Source organism: Ixodes scapularis, unplaced genomic scaffold (assembly GCF_016920785.2).
Source record: "Ixodes scapularis isolate PalLabHiFi unplaced genomic scaffold, ASM1692078v2 PGA_scaffold1__304_contigs__length_218370807, whole genome shotgun sequence".
NCBI lineage: Eukaryota > Metazoa > Arthropoda > Arachnida > Ixodida > Ixodidae > Ixodes > Ixodes scapularis.
In genome coordinates this window covers 87,605,781-87,623,745 of record NW_024609846.1, presented here as the reverse complement: position 1 = coordinate 87,623,745, position 17,965 = coordinate 87,605,781, and the positions used below count along the sequence as shown (strand labels likewise).

Here is a 17,965-nt window from a genome sequence, read left to right as displayed (position 1 = left end):
ATCGCGACATGCATCTCTTTAGATAAAGAGCGTGGAGCGATATTTCGTCGCCTTTTTAACAGGAAAAAGGCCGCGCAGGATTGCTGTCATGCGTTTTCTGGGATGCATAGCGTTAGCGGTTGAGCTCACGACACAAAAAAAAAAGTTATAAAAATCCAGTTTAGTGCCCTTTTCATAAAAACCCGTAGAGCTTGCCTTCTCTACTCACGCTGAGAAGTGACTGTTGAGGTTGCCCAAGTGATTCGTTAAACCACCTCAGAAAATCCCACAAGGCCTCTCTATTCCACCGGGCGGCTCAGGGTATGATGGGGCTGTTCCTATGTACATTCGGGCCGACTCGCACGCTCCGTACATCATGCTAGCGGCGAGATCTCTCTTTCCATTGTAAGTACAGAGCAGAAAGTCGGACGAGCAAAGTACATAAGAAAACAGACATATACTTTTTTTTTTTTTTTTGTTATTGCCATGGTTTTTTTGCTTCGTAAAAGCGCAAAATGCTCATATAACACGAACAGTCTCCTCGAGTCATACTCATAAATACTCATTTGCGCGCCGTAAATGGGATTGCCGAACCGCGTTGAAATGATGGCAGGGATGCTGCAATTGTCTACTTATTTACATTAACTGCATCGCGTCGCGTCCCCTTCATCTTGCGGGTCCGCTTTGAAAAAATGACTGACAACGGCAATCAATGAACAGATCAAGCAGAGGTTTGTCCAAACTGGATATTTTTATTCGAGTCCCAACTCAGGCTAGATATAGATTGGGCGGAATTGATCTGAAAGTTACACAGCTCTGCAGGGCTCAAAATATGGCATAATTTCTCTCGATTAATATTTGCACTCGGAATGTGATTACAAATTTTTCCATCGAACACTTATCGCCTTACCACAATAGTTCTACTTGATTTCGCCCCTCTTTAAGGATCGCCGTGTCGCTTAGTCATTTGAGATATTAAACACCACGAAGCCAGTCATTCAAGATGCAAAATAAATTAAATTATTTTGAGGCGCGCAGTCTTTAATGATTGAACTTGCCCAGGATGATGTCGATTCATCAAGAAAAATATCTGTACTGCTGTTGTGGCTTAATTGTTCCCCTAATAAATTATCGCCAATGACTAGATGCTTCTTGCGCTTAAATTGCGTGCAATAATCTTCGCCTCTATTTCTTCCGTTTTTGGTTATCTTCTTGCGCAATCATTTCGTCGACTAAGTCGTAATAATGGGTAAATAAAATGCACATGCCTTTCTTGGGATCAGTACCTGGTGGCATGTATTGGGGGATCGGTAGAAAACCAATATTAAAACATTATGTCACCTGTCCGAAGCGTGCGTGTAGCTTGTCAAGAAACAGAAGTAACACAAACTAAAAGTTTGAGTTATCTTACTTCATCGTTTTTTTTTTCTTTCTTTCTCTTTATCAACCTTTCTATTTTATTAATTTTTCGTAATCCACCTCTCCGGAATTGAAAGCTATTACTTAAACTTAAAAAAAATATCGAAATCTTGTTAATTGGCTGTCCGTGGTGGTCTAGAAGAAGAGAAAGAACGGATAATATTTTTTTTTTATTTTACGTCACTATCGAAGAGAGAGAGAGAGAGAACAACTCGTTGTGGCCTCTAGCTGCGGCGGGATCGTCGTCTTCTCGCTGGCTTCTCGCGGATTTACGCTACAGTCCCAAAGGATATGAGCCGCGGTAGCTCTCTCCTTCGCGCACAGTCTACACACGTCACTCGTGTACACACTCGGACACACGTGCTTTGCTAGCACCGGGGTGAGCGGGGACCCAGTCTGTAATTGTCTGTATAACACTGCCTCATTCCTGGTAAGTCCTGGATGAGGTGGCGGCATAGTCTGTCTGTTTAATCTGTACCCCTTCACTATTTCGTTGAGGAGGTCATCTTGTCCTTGGCACTGTACCGCGACCAACACTCCGAGTCGGCCGTGTTTGCAGCTGCGCGGTTGGTTAGTCCTCGCGCGGCCGCGTTGGCCGTCTCGTTGTGGTTCGCGTTCCCGCGTTCCGACACGTCACTGCCCATGTGGGCCAGAAACCACTTGATCGCCACAGCACTTTTGCGTCCGATGTCTTCGGCCTTGCGCAGTATGCGCGCGGTCTCACTACATAGTGAGGCCGCGCGCATACCGCGCTCACTACATAGTGAGGCGCGCACACGTAGACGGCCCCTTCTTCTCTGGCGTGGAGGTCCACGAGAGCCCTGGCCCTCGCCAACCTTCGCTCCTTGTTGTGCTCGGGGTTCACGTTCCTCGGGATCGGGCAGACCCTGAGCTTTCTGTTGATGCTATCCGGCATAGGTACGCTGGTCTGCTGCTCGCCTTCCCTCGGCTCGAGGCCAAGGTCCCGCAAAATCTGTCTTCCGGTTCTCGTTTCAGTGAGACGCTCGAGTTGCGCCGCTCTCTGTGCCTCGGCTATTTCGTCCAGTGTGTTGTGGACTCCCAACGCCATGAAGTTTTCGGTGCTCGTGCTAACGAGAAGACCGAGTGCCGCCTTATACGTCTTGCGTATGGTGGCGTCTATCTCGTTACGTTCACTTGGCCTCCAGTTGTGGAAGGCGGCCACGTACGTTATGTGGCTGACTGCGAAGGATTGAACGAGCCTGGTCAGGCTCTCCTCCTTCATCCCCGCTCTTCTGTTGGACACCCTCTTGATGAGTCTCACTGCCGCGGCCGCTTTGCCCGCGAGCTTGTTCACCGTTTCACCGTTGACTCGGTTTCGCTCGATGAGCAGCCCGAGCACTCGAATCTTCTCGACCTCCGGTATTTCTCGTCGTCCTGCCGTCTTCACCATGATCTTGGGACGCTCGTACTTGACTTCCATATTTTTTTCTTTTCCTGCCCGCTCCTTTCGGTGGAATCACCAGCAGCTCTGACTTGGCCGGAAAGCAGACGAGTCCAGACCCGTCCAGCTGCTCCTCGATGGCGTTGACCGCTTCTTGCAGCTATGTCTCGATGTGTCCGTTGCTTCCTCCCGGTGCCCATAGCGTAACGTCGTCGGCGTAGATGGTGTGCCGGACTCCCGCTACTCTTTCTAGCCGGTTGGCCACCCCGATCATCCCGAGGTTGAAGAGTAACGGGGAGATCACCGAGTCCTGCAGGGTTCCGACGCTGCCCAGCTTATTGTCTTCGAAGATATAAATTATTGTTTATAAACTGAACAAAATAAACTCCTTGTGCGCTCGCCAACGGCGTACACTAAAAATATTACCAGTCTTTCATTTCTTCCGGAGCACATTGACAGCCAATTAATGTGATCCAGAAAAATAATTGTTCCTAATTTTAATGCATAAATTAAGATGTAAGTGGTCCGGAAGTGGCAACAATTAGCGTGACAGAAGCCGGAAGTCAAAATGTCGGACGTCGCGATCCTGGCGGTTGAGGCAACAAGTCCCGGCAAAATGGACGAGCGAGCGCGAGTGTCGCTGTCGACGTGGCGTTCCACCGTTAGCTATCGAGCTGGAGACCGATTTGCAGCAGATCAGGCATCCGTCACGTCCACCAAAGCTGCTGTGACATCGTCAAGATCACGGCCGGCAAAAAACATGACCCTTCTGTCACTTCGACAGACGAAAATCGAGAGACCAGTTTTTGAACCGATATCGTCATGGGTGACAATTTGCGAGGATTTTGGTCTACGCGTTTCGTTGCTGTCTGTCGTCGCAGCGGAGATGGAAAAACCCTTCCTATCTTCCCTCATGGCGGGGAGAGAGGAGCCGCGCACACCGTAACCGCGCCGCGAGAAGAGGAAAGATTGTGCATCTCCCTCTGTTCATATCCGAACGTCACCACTATTACACGTTCCCTTCGCCACTCAACAATACCGTGGAAACCTGTGCTACTGTATTTGCGCCTTCGTTTGCATCGTCACTGCCACATACTCGTCCTAATGGCGCCCTCGCGATAATGTCATGCCGTACTCTGTCCTAGGAGCTAGCGTGGAGGGAACGGCTTGCTCGTGACGCCCCCGTGGACGAATACCTTCCACGTGGACAGCCCGCAAGAGACGTTTCACCGATTTCATGCTTCGCCATATTCTGTTCTATGCGCTGCGGCAACGTGCCTCTTATCGTAACCGGCGACTTCAACGTCGGAACTTGGCGGACGCATGAACGAGTGGTTCCGCAGACTCGTCGTAGCGCAATTGGGCCTCTGCGCGGTGTCCGATGTCAGCGCACACCGACAACTCGCGCCGGCACCACCGTCGACCCCGTGCTCACGAAGAACAGTGACGTGCGCATCCAGGGTCTCGCCTTGCCCACTTACTTTGCCGTTTACCGAGCACTCGAGGCAGACGTCAGTGGCATCCACGACGTCAATGATCATTCAACACTTTGCCCCTCCCTCTTTATGTGCATGACAGCATTTGGTCCACATTGGGCGAACGTACAGATATCGCTTTTCCTTCTTCGCACATTGTGAGCGAAACAGGGTGCTTTAGAGCGCGGCTCTTAGGCGCACGTTTCCGGGTTGAGCGGCGTCCCCGTCGCCGTAGCCGTCGGCGGAACCGTGCGTTGCATTATGGGACGTTTCCCATAATGACGTCACACGTGGCGTCACGAGGGTAAAACGTTCTCGCGAAATTTGGCGCGACATTTTTTCGCTAAATTTTGCGGGAAACTTTTCCCTCTCAATTTAGCGGAAAAAATTTCCCTCTAAATTTAGCGGAACCTTTTCCCGCTAAATTTAGCCGGAACATTTCCCCACTATATCTAGCTGAAAAAATTTCTGCCAGATTTAATGGGAAAATTTTACCTTCGTGTCGTTACACGTCACGCCACTCAACCCGGGAAAATTTTTCCGCTTAATTCAGCGGGGAAATATTTCCGATAAATATTCCCGGGTTGAGTGGCGTCATGTGTAAGGTAGCGATATTTTCGCTAAATTTCACGCTAAATTTGGCGGAAATATTTCTCCGCTAAATTTAAGGGGTGATTTTTGATAAATTTAGCGGGAAATTTATCGGAAATTTCCCGCTAAAGGAGAGGGGAACAGGAGAGGAGGAGGGAAGGGTACAGGATGGAAGAGGGGCATACCCTCCCCTCCGTACCCTCTTTTTCTCCTTCTCAAGGGCTGCGCTCTAATTCGGCATTACAGAAAATTGCAAACGTCTTTCATTCTTTTTTTTTTTTTTCTTGACGCGGTAAGCAATTAGTCTGAAACGCGTACCAGGCACAGTACCCTATCTGCGTTTCATTTATTTCTTCTCACTGACTCCAACGAATCAAGAATATTTATACAGAAGAGCTTCCCGCTCTCTCGTCTCTTATGTGGAGCTCTCGGTCGCGTTTTCCTGAACGAAAGCGCACTGTTTTCCTGATCGATCGCACTGTCTCGTTTCGCGAGTTCCAGGACCACGACAGCCGCATCCGCTTCATGAGCCACAGACAGGCTATAGACCTTTTTCACCAGGGCGTCGCCATCTTGAATTATCGTCACTTCCAGTATGGGCGAAAACATTGTTTTGCCGTCGCCACGCTCATAGAATGCATTTAAAGGGGCCCTGCAATCATATTTAAGCGTCTACCTTTTTTGCGGTTTCCACGTCTCTTGAAGTTCGGGCAAGCCAGCGGGCACGGAGAGAGGAACTAAATATCAGTGCTTCATATTTTAACCGGACGACGCGGAAACCTCCTCCACCGACGAGGGCGACCCGTGGTACCGAAAGCGCGCAAAATGTGACGTCTTTGGTCCTGGGCTTACTACTGGTCAGAGCCGCTAAAAGCTTCTTTTTAGTCGAAATACAAAATATAAGTGGCCGCGAACCGTTTCAATTATTTATAAAAGTAGTTTTTGTTCTGTATTTTAGATCAAAAAAGAAACGAATGCAGTTCATAAAGTACGGAAAGAAGAAATGAACCCTCGACATACCCGCCACCAAGCGGTGAAAAAAGGCGGCGCATACTAGAAAAGAGTAGTGGGATCAGGCGCCGACACGGAAAGGTCCCGGATGTACGAAGCGGCGCTGCGGTCGTATAGGCTCCTTGCACTGACGTCACATCGCACACATTTGAACATCAAGTAAAAGGAGGAGAGGGAAGCTGCTTTTGTAAGAATTTTGAGTGGCAGGTTAATCTTCGATAATCTTCTGGGAGGAGAACAGCGACGCCTGTGCAAATCCGGGAGGCATAAAGGAGGATCCTGATATGAGGGGAGCTCCTTCTTCCCCTCATCTCTGGAGGGCAACGGAAATGACGTCCTTTGCAAGCCACGTATGGGCAGGAGGATTAGACCGGCTCCGAGCGTTCCGAAGGCCTTCGGCGAGAAGCTTTTTCTTGCGGTTTGGCCGTTTCGCGGTATGACAGCGCAAAGTAGCTCCCATTCTGAACTGATGTTTACCCCGTGTTTGCTGTCGTTTGTAGCCAATGAAGTGTTATGCCGAATTAATGTTTAATCGCGCAGCAAATGCAATGAGAGCCGCTCTGGCTGCCCGCTGCATAGAGACTATCCAGCACACGCTTTAATGGCGCCCTCTCGCGCCGTCGACACGGAGTGCGGCAGCCGTGAGCGCTCGATGAGCTCGCTACTTCTCCTCTAGTTCACGGCCACTCTCAAGCAACCAAGGACGTCATGAGGGAGGTTATTTTTTGCTTGTTTTTGTAATTTTAATTTGCCTATAACTTTTAAAATAAAGGGAACCCTTAGCGAAAAGTCGTTCAAAATCAGTATACTCAAAGTATACTAATAGTGAACTTAGGGTATGTACCAGTGTGTCGAACCGAAAAAAATACGGGTTCGGTTACGGTTCAGGTTCAGGTAAATTTATTTTGTTTCGGTTCAGTTCCGGTTCGATTCAATCGATCTGCGAACCGGTTCGCGAACCGGTTCGGGGCGCTGAACTGGTTCGGAAGTTATAAATGACAAATTGCAACATCAAAAGAAATTACAAATAAAACATCTGAAATCAGCACATACGAGACGGGATACATCGTAGTGTAAGGCTCAGGGATTTCTACCAGGAATGGTTTCTTTATGTGCACTCAAAGGTTACCTCACCGAAGTTTACGCATTCGGACTTCATCTAATTGGGTCCGACGCAGTAGCTGTAAAATCCGCGACCTCCTTACAAACCCACTTACAAGTAGAACTCACTAACTATCCCGCCACCTCGGCGTGTAAGCAATTGAAGGAACAGTGGGGAGAAAATACAGCTTTCTTTATTTGAACTAGCCTTCGGTAACTCAGATTAGACCCTTAAAGAAGTTTTCATTAAACAAGATACGGAATATGAAAAACACTTCACCGAACGCAACGCCAGAAGGACGTAATAGGATAAATATTAAAATAGAAGAGTTCGCTGTCTCACAAATATGTTAGCTTCTAAATGGCTATACGAAACCGGATGCATTATTATCAAACTCCACAGCCTTTTCTTTTCTCATTCCGATGGAAGCAAGCTTCAAGAACTCGCGCGTTCTAGAATCGTGTTATGAAATGAGCACACAGCAGCATTTAGGATTTACGAGATTGTAGGAAAATAAAATCCCGTGACGCGATTTTTTATTTTTATTTTTGCACAGCCTTCCAATTCTCTTTCTTCCGTGCAAGCCGCGACCAGTGCAATACTGGTTCCTATGTCAAGATTCATGGATGCAGCGTTTGTCAAGATTCATGGATGCAGCGTTTATATTCCTAAGACTGAGTGGAGAAGAAAAATATGTAAGCGAGGTGTGTGTCAGTTGACGGCACTTAAGAAACAAATGGCATTGATAGCACATTCATTGTCAACAGCGCGTGGCCGAACCGTTTTGACATGAGCCGGTAACCGTTATTTTTTTTCCGGTTCAGTTCCGGTTCGGGTTCATCGCGATAACAATATAACGGTTCGGGTTCGGGTTCAGTTCCAGAAAAAATACCGGTTCGGTTCCGGTTTTCGGTTCGGTTCGGTTCCGGTTCGACACCCGGGTATGTACTGATATCGTACTAGTTTCACACTTTTATGAAACAAAATAGTATACCTTTAGTACACCCCAAGTACATATGTAGTATACCAAAAGTGCACCTCGAGTGTACTTTTAGCATACTACAGGTGCACGTTTAGTACACTACATGTATCATTTTAGTGTACTATGTGTACACTACCAGTACATATAGGCGGAGTGTCCCAAATAACTTGCACCAAACTTTAAAAAAAAAACAAAAAAAAACGGAGCGTTCTGCGGTAATGAAACCAACTGTACACTGCTAGAAAGTCTCTTCTGAAACTGCACGAAATTGTTTTAGAGCGCCTATTTATTTAATTAAGAGTAACAAGCTAACTTTTGAATTCTTCGTTTAAAAGCCGAGGTGTGAAATGGAAAGTTGTAGAGCGCATTTAGAAACACCCAATTAAACCATTTTCAACAAGGTGCACTTTGCATGCTCCTTTTCCCTAGCCTTCAAAAAAAAAAAAAAAAAAAAACGCCCGCGAAATACAAAAAAAATACCCCGTGACAACTCGCTTCACCAATCACGGCGTGCGAGCGCGCCGCGAATGTGCGTTCTTTGAAGGCGGGAAAAAAGCACGAAAACGTATTATGTTTCAAACACTTTATTGGGTGTTTCTCAATGCGCCCTGCAACTTTACTAATGATATCTTGGCCCTTAAAAGAATATTTGAAAGGTTAGCTCATTAATCTTAGTTATTTACATAACCAGGCGCATTAAAAAAATCTGTGCACTTTCTCAAGACACTTGCTAACGACAGTTGATTTCACTCCTGCAGAGCCCTCTGGTGTTTTTTTAAGTATGGTGCAAGTTATCTGGGACGCCGTGTATGTCGGGCGTTCTGAATGGAAAGAAAGGACTCAAATTGACCAGAAAAATTGGCGCCTGCATTTAAAAAGCTGACTTTTCAAAGGTGTTTCTTTGAACGGCTGTATTCCAACCTGTGAAATTTCGTCTCATACAGCTCCATTCTCGTGAAATGTTAAGAAACGCCGTTGACAACTCAATTGATCATGATAATACAGAGGCGCCACCATCGGGAGATGCACTCTTAAAAATGAGTCAGGAAATTAACGAGGAAATCTATGGCAGCTCTATTCCTCGTGAGAATGACGTACTGGCGTCTTCTGAAACTGTCTGAGAAAAGCCATAAAGAAGAGGTGCATTGCATTTTTCAACTGAAAGTATGTATGTGTAGCATACAAACATTATGATCAGTGTTCTTCGCGTAATTGATAAGACAGAAATTGAAATCCTACTTATCACTTTATTCAAGTTTCCGAGCCTGCCTCACTGTACACTCTCGTTTGTGATGATGGTATGCCATTACATCCTGCGTAAAAAGAGAAGAGAAAATTACCCTATGCCACTCTCTGATATAACATCACATAATTCGCTCAAAGGACCACTATGTGAGGAAGGCAAGATAGTAACAACTCCATCCTGACAAAAGGGCAAGGAAAATCGGACAATACCGTTTCTGAAAACCTGATACCTGAAAGAAGCTCTAACACAGAGCAAACAAAATGATTGGCATTTTCTTAATGCCTCCTTTTCTTTCGCTGTGAACGCACATACAAGTCATACGCTATTACACATTCAGTGGTGCGGCTTAGTTTATGATAAGTACTTTTTTTTTATATAACTTCGAGCTTTTAGAGAAAAGATTCAATATAATGGGTCGGACATAAATGGTTGCTATGAACTATCCCATATATTTACACATTATCTGATATCATAAAAGCACTAGAGCAGGGTAGGGCTGTACTGCATCAATTTTAAATTTCTAACCATTTAAAAGTTGGCATCTATTTAATTTATTAGTATTGGCTATTATTCTTTGACAAAAATTAACTGGGCGAGTTGGTACATTGGTAGTCTTTCAACTCCATCGAATATTTAGGTCCTTTTAATATTTTTTTTCAAGCTTGCTTTTCCTAATTGCTCTGCCTTTTGTAGCGGCTTTCGCCGCCACTAAAAAACGTGACATCCAAACTCACTTTATTCACAACACAAAATCGCAAACTTGGAAAGTGTGCGCTTCGGCACACGCGGAGAGATCGTCCGTCTCTACGGCACAGGCATCAGCACGGGCAAGAAATCATGCTGCTCGCTCTTGTAACGTTTTTCAAGCTCCCGCTTTATGAAACAAATCGTTGACGAGAGACTGTTGGAACCACACGTCAGAACTAGCATGACCTGTGATTGCTTGAACTGCCGTCAGACTGTACTTGAACGCTCCGCAAAAGCGTCGTCGGGCGACCGTCGTTGGGACGGCGACCAGGACAGGCCCTCGGCTGGCCCTCGGTTCCGCAGCACGCGAATCTTTCTCACTCTGCGGAGAGAGCCATAAATTTTGAAGATACGCTCTTTTCAAATAACGAAATAAAACCGGGTAGAGCATAGTGAGAGTCAAGCATAGCTTAGCAAGCACACGGTACAACACAAAGTTGGAAACAGCGGCGCACTTCGGCAAAAACAAAAGGAACTTCCTCACCTTCACTTGCACCAGTCGGCCATGACTGTCTGCCACTTGCGACGCTGTGTCTCACAGCTCTCAGCAATCGCTTCCTATTATTGAACACGGTATTCGTAAGTAAGATATCTAAAATATCCGCAAAAACGGCTAAAACGTAAAAAGGAAGCGTTGCTTGAACTCTCCGAAACTCCAACGGCGGCCGAATGGAAGCTGATTGCAATAGCGATGGTCTTGCGCAGTTTTCAAAAGTCTCTCTTGTTATTCTTTGTTGTTGTTGTTTTTTTTAAGACAAAACTAAGCAAATCAGTATATTAATAATAATAATGTCATTATATTATAGCTCCATAGCTCCAGTATATTATAGCTCCACAAGAATGGAGCTATAATATATAACATAAAATCTCACAGGTTGGAATACAGCCGTTCAAAGAAACACCTTTGAAAAGTCAGCTTTTTAAATGCAGGCGCCGATTTTTCTGGTCATTTTGAGACCGTTCTTTCCATTCAGAGCGCCCAACATACACGGCGTCCCAGATAACTTGCACCATACTTTAAAAAAAAAACACCGGAGGGCTCTGCAGGAGTGAAATCAACTGTCGTTAGCAAGTGTCTTGAAAAAGTGCACAGATATGTTTAATGCGCCTGGTTATGTAAATAACTAAGATTAATGAGCTAACATTTCAAATATTCTTTTAAGGGCCAAGATGTCATTTGTAAAGTTGCAGGGCGCATTGAGAAACACCCAATTAGAGTGTTTGAAACATAATACGTTTTCGTGCTTTTTTCCGGCCTTCAAAGAACGCACATTCGCGGCGCGCTCGCACGCCGTGATTGGGGAAGCGAGTTGTCACGCGGCATTTTTTTGTATTTCGCGGGCGTTTTTTTTTGAAGGCTAGGGAAAAGGAGCATGCAAAGTGCACCTTGTTGAAAATGGTTTAATTGGGTGTTTCTTAATGCGCTCTACAACTTTCCATTTCACACCTCGGCTTTTAAACGAAGATTTCAAAAGTTAGCTTGTTACTCTTAATTAAATAAATAGGCGCACTAAAACAATTTCGTGCACTTTCGCAAGAGACTTTCTAACAGTGTACAGTTGGTTTCACTCCCGCAGAACGCTCCGTTTTTTTTTTTTTTTTTTTTTTTTTTTTTTTAAGTTTGGTGCAAGTTATCTGGGACACTCCGCATATATGTACTGGTAGTGTACATTTAGTACACTAAAAGCATGCATGTAGTGTACTAAACGTGCACTTATAGTATGCTAAAAGTACACTCGAGGTGCACTTTTGGTATACTACATATGTACTTGGGGTGTACTAAAGGCATACTATTTTGTTTCATAAAAGTGTGAAACTAGTACGATTTCAGTACATACCCTAAGTTCACTATTAGTATACTTTGAGCATACTGATTTTGAACGACTTTTCACTAAGGGCGGATATGCCTTCTTGGCGGTCGGGGGCGAAAGTAAGCGGAAAAGGTCTATTCGCGCTTACAGCTCCTTGCTCGCCCTCCCGCGGCGGAATCGGGAAGCGGTCTAGTGAGGCTACGCCGGTTCTCTTGAGTAGCGGGCACGGCGGAACTGGTCGCGATCATGGCTCGCGAACAGTGATTTCTGAATGCAAACATCACTTTTCACTGACCCGATGGAGTGCTGCACCCGGCATGTGACTGCATACCTTACTAGAAAGTTTTAATATTGCGGATAGAAGCAAACGCATGTGCTGTGCGTTCGCGTTAGAGTTGCGTTATTCACGGTGCACATGCGTGCCGCTGCCATGCGGCAATCCAAGACCGCAATTTTCGGCTCTGCACACGCGAAATCTGGAACACGCAACGCTAACGCAAACACAAAGCGCTTGTGTTCGCTCGTATACGCAATACTAAAACTCACTACTGTTTCACCGGTCTTCCAACCCCAACGAAACGTACTGGAGTGAGCAGACGTGCAAGCTGGTGGGCGTTCCTTCGAACTGGGAAGGCTGAGATTGGCAAAATTGCGGGGCGTAAAAGTTAAAAGAAAGGTTCTGGGTAGTTTTATAATTAAAACAAAAACGGAATCAGTTTTTTTTTTTTTTTTTTGGGTATTTCGGGGCATTTGGTTCGGAAGGATTGGCGGCGGGTATGGAGGAAGTTCTTCTGATTGGCAAAAGTCGTGACTTTCATATAACCATATGCTTTACCCACAATTAGTGTCATTTTACGTGAATTTCTCAGGCTAGCTGGAATGTTTAGAGAATTTTTATTTTATAACGTTTTAATTAGGAATGCTGCAATCGGCACCAGTGATGATAATTTGCCAATTTTAGATTGTCATAGTTGTTCGCGTGTTTGAAATTTGATCATAAGCAACAAATTATATTAGGGTTTAAAAGCTATTTAATACATTATATTAATTTTATTATTATTAATAGAAATAACGGTAATGCAGGCCTCCCAAAACGCCACAATCACAAAGACACGCCAAACCATAATAGTATTTACAGAACGATCTCATTTTGATTTCTTCTTAGCACAGGAAAAACGCTGCCGTCGTTATCGAAATAGACATAAATGCTTGATGTTAGTGCCACTAAATATGCTACGCTTCAAAGTAACGACATTTGGCCACATTGTGGCTTAAAATCATGATTGCCAGTTGTCTGAAGTTTATCTAAAATCACAGGAAACGCTTTTCCGTCCTCCACAAATGTTTAAACAGTTCGTGACAAAGCAAAGCGATATTACATGAGCTTCCTAACACCGAATCTAATGCTGAAATAGTCGCACTTTTGAATCATGACGATCGGCAGTTACGTTTGCTCTGCACAAGCACCAAAATGGCGGCGCCCACAACAATGTCGGGGAACAGAGTGCCGATACTCTAAACGCAGCTCATTTAGTGACTCAACTTGATGTGATATCAAGTCCCATGCGTCACGTGTTGCTTTAAAAAACACACAAACACTTCTGTTGTCTCAATCGGAATTTGCTTTGGGGTTTTTGTAGTGAGAACAGCTTTTCTTAATTTCTACGTTTTGTGAGCATATTCTAAATTAATCACCCGTAGTGATATTTTGTAACATTATGATTGATTCTATTATTATTGTGCTTGGAATAATGCGTAAGCAAATAATCATATGAATGCTTAAAAACCCATGAAAGGACACATTATTTCATATGACCTTTAACCGAGTAAAAAAAGGCTCTAAGAAAACACAAATACCAGCGCTGATTTTTTTCTACGAATACAATATTCTGTTACCTCTAAGGCGTAAGGAAGGCCCTGTATTTAAAGGGACACTGACACCCCCCAAAATTTTTTTTTACTTTTTTGCCAGGCGCTTCATTATGGTGTCGGAGGACTACCCAATTAATATTTTGCAACAAAGTAGCGTATTTTTTTAATAAAGCCAAAAGACGCAACTGCTCGAAACCGAAACCGAAACCCGACGGAGGTCGGAGAAGTGGAGAGAAGGGAGTGGAGTGGCGGAAGTCACGTGGCTGCACCCGACCGTGTGTTTTTTTTTTTTTTTTTCTCCTTCCCGGTAGCAGACGACATGCGGCGTATGGGAACTGCTCGCCGTGGGATTCTTCTGCAGTTATGTATGTTCCGCTCGTTGTTCTGTACTCCAAGATGAGTTGTTCTGTACATTGAGGAGTTGGAGATGAGTAGTGAGTGCCCGTGGTGAATTTTGATCGGCTCCGAAAAGAATACACCCAAGATGTTGCGTGAAGAGCTGGCTCACATGTCCCGCGTCCGAAACAGAAGTGGCATTGTGCGACAGAGTTTCCGAAAGATCAACGGGATCGGGACCAATGGCTGGCTGCAATTCCTGTAGACCATTTACGGGCACCTCGGAAAGCGGACGCTGATTCATATGCTCCTTGCATTTTGTGGAAAGTGATTACGTTGAGTTCGCAGGTGTCAAAAAGGAAATCCCATACCATTTAATTCAGCGACGTGTCGTCCACAACATTTGTTTCTTATTTTTTTTTTTTTTTGTTTCTTCAGTAAGAATTGTAAAAAAAAAGAAATGTAGACATCAGAATATATTTAGAAAAAAAAAAAAAGAAAAAAAAGATTCCACGGGGCATCGAACCAGGTCCTACCGCGCGTGAAGGGGACGTCTTTCCCACTGAGCTACTGGTGCATATCGGAAATGGGGTATCTCTTTCCTTAGTAATAATTCAGCCGATAAACTAAGTTGGAAAGTTTGCTGCCGATTTTCCTCTAGCAAAAGCACTCCCGGGTCGAAGTCGGGATGCACCACGCATTCGCGACATTCTCACCTAGTAAAGAAATCGTACGCGTGCATATTCCACTCGAAGAAGACACGTCGCGCTTGACGTTTGCGCGAGCGTTGTCTTCAGCCACGAGAAGGGAGCGACGGCTCGGCGACGTCTTCGTGCAAATCGGCTTGGTGGTCGGGCGTGTCGTACGGGATGAATACCAATTCTTTTGACCAGTCCCAAATTTCTCTTTTAAAGGCAGACGAAATTCGCCGGTACCGCGAACGACAGTTCTGAAATAGAGGTCCCACGCCCGTCGTCCGCTGCCATCGCCGTCCATGAGAGTCCCACGATACGCGAAACGACGCACGCACAGAATGCTTCCGGTTGTCTGTGGAACTTTTTTTTTTCAATCAACGTATTTGCAGCTTTTTTAGAAGCCACAAAAAATGGGTTTTATATTTTTTTCTATTTTTAATATTGAGTGTGTGCTTTCAGTGACCCACGACTTTGATTAAATTTGGTGGTCGCATCGATACCTTAGAAAACGGCCCGTGACCGCGAAAAAGAGAGTGAGCGAGACTCGAACCGGCCAATTCTTGATCGGCGGTTTTCGGGCGGAAAGAAACCGAATTTCAAGCCGCAAATTCTGTTCTGGGTAGTTGAGCTCTCATATGTCACGTACAACTAAAAACCTCGGTGAGCATAAATACCCTGTCAGTGTCCCTTTAAAGGGACAGTGAACTCTCCAAAATATTTTTGAGTACCCGGATCGGACATGCATGTCACAAAGTACAGTTTCCGTGAACAAGGTCTTTAGCCTAATAATTACGCTGTGAGGCACATCTTGAGGTAGGAGAGATACCGAAATGAACACCGATATTGAGAAACTAAATTCAAAATAAAAGTTAGTTTGGGATTCGGTCCTGAATTAAGACAGGCCTCCCCACGTAAATATTACGCTAAATATCGTTTTTGTTTTCAGAATAAAGAGGCGACCTGCGCACATAACAGCCTCGTATAAGCGGGAATAATTCGTGTCACTCATTGAAGCCAGCACGCTAGACAGGGCCTAGCAACTGGTATACGAGCAGGCATCTCCGAACCTCACTATAACCGCCATTTTGAAAAACGAGTAGCGCCACCTATAGACAGCTGGATTCGCGATCTCTGTTTCTGGTCCAACCGCAGCAGACGCTACAATCGAACGGAGCCAATCTAGCAGCGCCAAAAGTGCATCGTACGTCACGTAACGAATAGAGAGTGGTTGTCAGGTTCCGATGCTACAGTACACATGTGTTCTGCTACCTCGAATAGTTCAATCGCCATATTATCTTGGCACCTTGGTGCCATTGAGGATCGCCGAGTAATCACGCCGGGTCTTGCCAGAAATACGCATCGACCGGCTGAAAACCTCCGGTTACATATATATATATATATATATATATATATATATATATATATATATATATATAATGAGAAAAATGATCCGATGCCATTAAAACCGACCCGTAGGATTTAACGAAACGGAAACGGGTGAAATGCACACTGTGGGACGAAGATGAGCAAAATATATCTTTAAAAAAAGTACAAATGTTGCCGAGTCTGTTTCTGACAGCTCAATTGAGCCAAGCACGAATGGACTCGTGCCTACGAAATTGAATTGAAACCTTCTTTTCAGTGATTTTCCCTTAGGTAAAATACGTTGAATAGACGTCACCGAAAAAGAATATGGCGTTCTTGTTTCTATATTCAACCGGAATTCTCATTGTCAGTGTCAGTGTTACGGAATGGGCATCATTATTCCATGGCAATTCCATTCCGGGGATTTGGAGCTTTCAACAATTCCATTCCTTTCAACTTTCCGGAGTTAAAACACCCCTGGAATGACTGAACTCCACCATTCTATCCCACAATTTCTAAATGTGAAAAAAAAATGCAATTGACAGTCACATTGTGTTACAGGAAAGCAGCAGCGTAAAGCTGCTGAAGTGAATGTAACGGCGCAAACGAGGCGGTTTAGATTGAGCATGACGAAAACCCCGAGTGTGCCGGTAAAAACGACACAAACACTAAAAGGCCTCGACCTTTTTTGTGATTGTATAGTTATTATCTGCAGTCTCGTCTTTTTTTTATGGTATAGCTGCTGACGCTATGAAACGCGGAGACGATTGCAAAAGTATTCAAAAGCTTTTTCAAAGCATTCATTGTATTAAGCCGAAGGTTGTTCGCACAAAGCGCTCCGTGGCTCTTGGTGTCACTGCAGACATCGATCGGGCGATCAAGCAAAGGCTTGCGAGTCGTAACGGACGCCAAACATTTAAATCACTCATTTTATTCGCAAACAGACCGTACACCTTCAACAGATACATGGTTAGCGTGTTATTTGTTTGATAATAACGCCTTAAATATGGCTAATTCGGGCGTGACACAGACAAAGCTATACGTAGCTCTCTGCTTCGAATACTTGTACAACAGCACCGCTAGTGCGCTGTTAGAAGCGACACCGCGTATTCGCGACTCCAGCGAACTATATATAAGGGGCGCGCTGGTCAGACAAAATGCCGGACGAAAGGAGGTCGTTTACGTCGTTCATCAAGCGGGCAACCATAAATTTATTGTACTGCAGCGCAAAATAGGTGTTACATATAAAAGCAAAGCGAGTTTTCGACGTTAACAACCTTCTTCTGGTCATGGTGTAGGAATGACACGGCGTAAGCATAAAAATCATTGCTGGAAAGGATGTTTGTTTCTATGCTGTCTACGAGAACCAAGCCGCGATAACATACAACAAAGACGAAACGACCTCCTCTCTTGAGCATCTCGGCGTTGCCACTACACCTTGCCAATTTCGCTGGAATCGCCGATACCTGCCCCAAATCTCGACGCACTGTGGCAACAATTGAGAACGGCTGACAAAGTGCACTCCGTATACGGCGCCAGCACAAGGGAGTGTAGCACACCATATTATGGGACCGGCCTTAAACCGTAAACTTTTAACCGTGCTTTACGATTCATGCGATTCTTTGACATATTTAGTCCAATTCTTTATTTGTGTTCCACACAAAACACTAAAAGATCAGCAAGGTTAAAAGAAGGCAGTATTATCGGTCATTCTTCCGGTTCAGAATTTGGTTCAGCAGCATTGCATTTTGTTACGGTTTTTATTTGTTTATTTGTCTTATGTCCAGAAACAGCCGAGGCCTTAGGACTGGTACACACCCACGCACAACATACACTTTAAAAAAATAAACACGTACACATAATGGCAGGACACATATAAAACCCGAACACTGTGTTAGTAAATGTGAATGGTTAGTGCGCTTTTAAAATCTC

At 44.8% G+C, this 17,965-nt stretch overlaps 1 pseudogene; it reads right to left on the bottom strand.

Annotated features, from left to right (window-relative positions):
- Positions 1–1,164: 1,164 nt before the first annotated feature.
- LOC120848033 lies at positions 1,165–3,074 on the bottom strand (annotated as a pseudogene).
- Positions 3,075–17,965: the final 14,891 nt, after the last annotated feature.